Consider the following 5,683-nt stretch of genomic DNA (forward strand, 5'->3'; position numbering starts at 1 on the left):
CAGCTGGCAACTAAGCACCACAGAGCCGCTCGCTCGCTCCCCCATGGTGGGATGGGGAAGAGAATCTGAAGGAGAAAAGTGAGAAAACTCACTTGTGGGTTGAGATAAAGCCAGTTTAATGAGTAAAGCAAAAGCCGCGCAATCAAAGAAAGCAAAACAAGGAATTCATTCACTCCTTCCCATGGGCAGGCAGGCGTTCAAGCATCTCCAGGGAAGCAGGGCTCCATCACGCGGACCGGTTACTCGGCAAGACAAACGCCATCACTCTGAACGTCCCCCCTTCCTTCTTCTTCCCCAGCTTTATATGCTGAACATGATGTCATACGGATACGGTGTGGGATATCCCTTTGGTCAGTTGGGATCAGCTGTCCCATCTGTGTGGGGCCTTCCCAACTCCTTGTGCACCCCCCGCCTACTCACTGGTGGGGTGGGGTGAGAAGCAGAAAAGGCCTTGACTCTGTGGAAGCACTGCTCAGCAGTAACAAAAACATCTCTGGGTTATCCACGCAGTTTTCAGCACAAATCCAAAACATAGCCCCACGCTAGCTCCTATGAAGGAAATTAACTCTCTCCCAGCCAAAACCAGCACGCACATGTTACAGTTTACATAGTGGGATGGCAATGTCTTCACTTGAGGTACTCACGTATACATTCATAATATATGGAATATGTTTTCTATGCATTTATATATCATCGACTGGAAATATGTGTGCAAGTCCTAGATATACTTTGGTGAAAGTTATCCAGAAGACAGTTATGATGTGCATGGAAAGGGCTGGGCATGGCGGAAGGGTTGGGTGTGGCCATGTTGTCTCGCGCAGGGCTTGTGGGTAGGTGTTGCCCTCCCATGTTGAGCACTGGCAATTCCCCAGCAAGAACTGGTGAAGATGAGTGAAGGGGTTGGCGCACGGCAGGTTCATGCTGACGGGGACAAACCTGCTGGCAGCCTGCCAGGCTGCCTGTAAAACCCGATGTGCCTGGTGGGTGGGAGTGGGGTTGGGAAGGGCAAAGTGGAGACCATGGTCAGCTGAGGAGCTGGGGGAGCATCACTAAGGCTGTCAACACACAGCCCTTCCCCGTGAGAGCAAAGCCCAGGTAAGCCCAACCTGGACACACCAGCCCCATTTTAGCAGCGCAGGAGCTCTCTGCCAGAGAGAAAAGGCCAACGTGGGCAAGCCTCCCTGCGCTCTTCCATGCTGGAGCGCTATCTGGGCTGGCTGCGTGAGTGGCTCACCGTGGCGTACGTCGTGGTGGTGTTCATCTCTTGCACGCGAGGCTTTAGAGGGAAAAGAAAACCATATTATTTCACCTGCTGCCTCCGGGCCCAGTGTACAACAAGCTGGCCCTGGGCTACAGGAGCGCTGAAGGGGGCTGTGCGCTTTGGATAAGCAGGGTGGCTTAAGAAGCTAGCAAAAAACATAGCAGATTTGGGGTGATACTGTGTTTCCAGGTGGCCCCTTATTTCTTCCTTGTTGTTGTTTTCCCAAGGATTTTTACTTTTCTGCTTGAAAAGCCCGAAAATTTTACGTGACACATTTCAGCACGAACCATTGCTCAGCTTGTGAGAGCAAACCTTACAATTTTGACAGCATCAGCAAAGAACTGCCGTGCTGCGTGATGAGGAAAACAGTTTGCAGAAAATACAGAGAAGAAAACAATTTCTTGGTGGAAAAATATCTTATTGTTGGCAAAGTGTCACCCTTTTTCAAGCAGAAAGGGGCATCAGGTGAGGTGAGATGTGGGCAGGTGGACACAGAAATACATGTCTTTTTCTCTGAGTGCATCATGTGGGTTCTTGGTGGGAACAGCCGCGTGGGACTCCCCAGCCCAAGCCACCGGTGCAGACCGTGAACAGCACATCCCGTCCCCGCGGGCCCCGCTCCCTGGTTTGTCACCAAAACTGTGCCACGACTCACCCTGTTACGTCCAACGTGGGCGATGGTGGAGTCTGGTGGGGGGCAAAAACCAGGTTGTTAGTCCTTGCTTCCTGTTGTGGGGAGGGATGAGACCCACCCTGCCTTTGAACAGCAGATCCCCTGGGGTCAGGACTGAATCCCCTGCCCTGTTTCCCCCTAATTTCACCCCTAATTTCCATCTGTGATGTGGAGAAGGGATGCTGGGGTTTGGCTGCATTTCCCCCAGCCTGCAGCGTTTCCTCTCTTTGCCCAACCAGCAGACCTTTATCTGCTGCTCTGTGCCTGTGTGTGAAACCAAAGTCACCCTGCAAATAGACCGAGGCAGACGTACAGTGGGGAGATATCCCCCTTCCCCCACCCACAGCACGCCCCCTTTGCTGCAGCCTGTGGTTTCAGAGTTAGCAAGGAGATGTTTTCATTGGTGGTGCCCATAAATGGCCCCGCATCCTCAGCTGCTGTGCTCTGCTTTGAAGCAGAAATCATGCTGAAGTGAAAACGCAGAGGGGAAAAAAACGCCAAGCCCAGGGGGGGGGGTCTGCATCGCAGCCTGGGGCCAGAGTGTGTAGGGAAAGACTGTGCCAGCAAATGAGTTGGTACCTTGAGCGTTGGGATGCTGTCACTTTTATTCTGCAGGCAGAAGCTGGGCTGTGCATGCAAGGAAGAAGCGGGCTGCAAAGCAGCCAGGAGAAATCTGCCCTTAATCAATGGGCATTTTTTTTGCATATCCCCCAGGGACATGAATTGCTGGGACTGCACGTGGAATTGGGAAAGGTCCTGCGTGGCAGCGCAATGAGGGGAGGGGATGGAGAGCGTGGAAAGTGGGTTTGGAGCACGTCCCTGCAACCCTGTGCAGTGACTGAGACCGCGGTACAGCCGGTTCATGGGCACAGAGTTGCTGGCGGTGCCGCAGGGCAGCCAGCCCACACAAAGCGGGGGTCCCCAAAAACAGAGGAGCCCATGGCTCAGCCGGAGGGAGGAGGTGGTACTCACACTGTATTTCGTTGTAGTCAGTCGCTTCTGCCTCATGGCTGGGAACATGCCGCTGCCTGGGAAGGTGCAGGAAAGCGTTTTGGGGTGTGTGTGCAGGCTGTGATGGGGCCATTTGGGTCATTCCCATGGATGATGCTGTCTTGCATCGGGTCTACAGCTGGAGTCAAGCCCAGGGCAAGCCCTGCTCCTCCCTGCCACCACCCCAGGGGAATCCACCCATGGACACAGACCATGCTGCTCCTGCCCAGGGACCACCCCAGGGCGCCCAGAATGCCCCCCGTCTCCATCACCCCCCAGCCCCGCAGCCAGGAGGGATTGCTGCTCACCTTTGGCATCTCTCTCTGCAGGCCACTGCAAGGAAAAGAAAGGGAGAGGCAGGGAGGCAGAGTTACTGCACAGCCCTGGCTTTCCATGCTCTGGGCTCCACGATGAAGATGCTGGGCTGAACCTCCACCCCTCCCTCAGGGAGGCAATTTTCAACCCAGTCTATACAACTGCCCGTCCCGTTTCCCAGACTGCCTTCTCCCAAGCTCTCAGCAGCTGTGGACAGCCCAAGTGTGAAGAGCCATGCTTGCTTTGCTCAGCCCAGCTCGGAGACTCCCTTCTTGTGCCCAGAGGGCTGGGAGCAAATGTCTGCCTGGGGCAGGGATGCATTTGGTCTCTCCCTCCCCACTTTGGCATCCAAGTGCAATCACCCCACTTTGCAGTCTTCCCCATCTCAGCACCTTTGCTCCCCTCCACGTGATAAACAAAAGGCCTGAGAGGCTCAGCTTCCCATGAAACGGGACTAAGGAGCCCGCAATCCTAAACCGGCACAGGTCAGACAGCAGCAGCCCCGCATCATGGTGCGATTTTGGCCCCAAGGTTAACCCTTAATTTCCCCAAATCGCTCATCTTTCTTCACAGCACAGTAGCTGGCTACAGCCAGGAGGACAGAGACAGCTGCCACTCCCAGTGCGATGCCTGCAGGGAAGGTGTGGAGGAGCCCAGGATGGGGAGCTGGGAGGGACAGAAGGTGTTGGGGAAGAGAGGGTGTCATGGGGAGAGGAAGCAGAGAGCAGGACATGCTCTTAGAGCCAGGCAAGGTCCCGGCTGATGAAGCTCCCCGTGTCCTGGTGCCGGCAGCCCGGCATCCCGGCATCCCTCGGCCCGATGCTGGGGGACAGTGGGAGTGCGGGGAGGGAATCACTCACCTTTGGTGGATGGCCCTGCCTGGGCGCTGGACTTGCTGCCTGGGAGGAAAAGGGGAGAGGCTGAGTCTCCAGCTCTCCCAGGTGCTGCACAGACCAAGCAACTGTGGGGAACCCCTGATCCAGCATCTATCACCCGTCATGATAAAGAAATCAATGGATTGCACAGCTGTGGCTCTTGATTAGATCTGGCACCACCACTCTCCCCTTTCCGTCATGGTGGGGGCAGGAGAGGAGCAGGATGCTCTCCCGTGACTGGGAGGAGTTGCCCCATGTGGCAAAGGCAGGGCTGAACTGCACCCTGTCCACGAGCATCCCACCTGCCCAGGGACATGCCATGGGGCACAGCGGGGTTCCCAGCCTCAATTGGGTTCTATGTGGGTCTGGAGCGGTGCCTGCCTGTACCCCAGTGCCACGTCTCACCTGTGACAGCCAGTTTCCGGGAAGGACTGAGGGCAGAGCTCCTCACCCAGTTGCTCTTGTTCCTTTGCTGGTACCCACACGTGTATGTCCCCGAGCTGCCCCGGGTAACGTTCAGCAGCATGAAGCAGCTCAGCTGCCCCTGTTGGGCTTTCAGGCTGTGCACCTCCACGCCATTTTTGCAGAAGACGATTCAGGTAGCGGGAGTCTGCCGGTTAATGGAGCAGTGAAAAAAAACCTGTTCGTTGTCCTGAGCATGGAAAGTGTTCATGTCAAGGGCAGGAGCCGGGAGGTCACCTGGAAAGATGCCACAGGGATGGTGCGTGCCAGCATTACTGCAGTCTCCTCTCCAGGGGTTCACACATGGGGAATAAATCCCCTCTCTCAGCCCATATCCATGCTAGCACACCTCCCTTGCCTGGCCCATCCCTGTGCTCATCATTACCTGGGGAGCTGCAGATGTCCTGGGCAGTCATGATGGATCCTGCACCATGATGTAGAGAGGGTTTTGGTTAGCGGGTCAGCTGCCTGGCTCATCCTAGGTCCCCACTGCTGAGTCCTTGCTGGGCGAGCACCTTCCCACCCATGTGTCTCCATCCTGCATCTGCTTAGTCTCCTCTCTTGACACTACCCCAAGCCCATTTGGAGTGGGTTTGTTGTTCCAGGTGGATGTCCCTGGCTCATGAAAGGACTCCAGCACGTAGCAGGTCTCAAAGTATGACCAAAATCCCTTTAGAGGTGTTGGAAAAATGTGCCCTTGGCTCAGAGCTGTGCCACAGCTGGAGGAAGCAATCGTCTTCCTCCCCTCATCAAAGCAACTCTGCCCCTCATTGCTTCATGGCTGCTCTGCACACCCTCGCCCCATCCTCCCCTGTGCCCAGGACCTGCCCTGTCCTGCCCCGCTCGGCAGCCCTCCAGGCCTGAGCCCCAAGGCAAAGAAATCCCCCAACTCACCCAGCAGCAGCAGGAAGAAGGCAGGGCGAGAAGGAGTCAAGACAGCCTGGCACATCCCATCTGCACCAGCATTTTTTGGGGTGCTGCAGGAACACCCTGTTCTTGAAGCTCTGGGGGTGGTAGTCAAGGGCATGGGGGCCCAGGTGGTGTTCTCCTCACTCCTGCTGCTGAGGTCTTAAAGGGTATGAGGAGGAGGGTACTGATATTATAGTC

Source organism: Mycteria americana, chromosome 27 (genome assembly GCF_035582795.1).
Source record: "Mycteria americana isolate JAX WOST 10 ecotype Jacksonville Zoo and Gardens chromosome 27, USCA_MyAme_1.0, whole genome shotgun sequence".
Lineage (NCBI taxonomy): Eukaryota > Metazoa > Chordata > Aves > Ciconiiformes > Ciconiidae > Mycteria > Mycteria americana.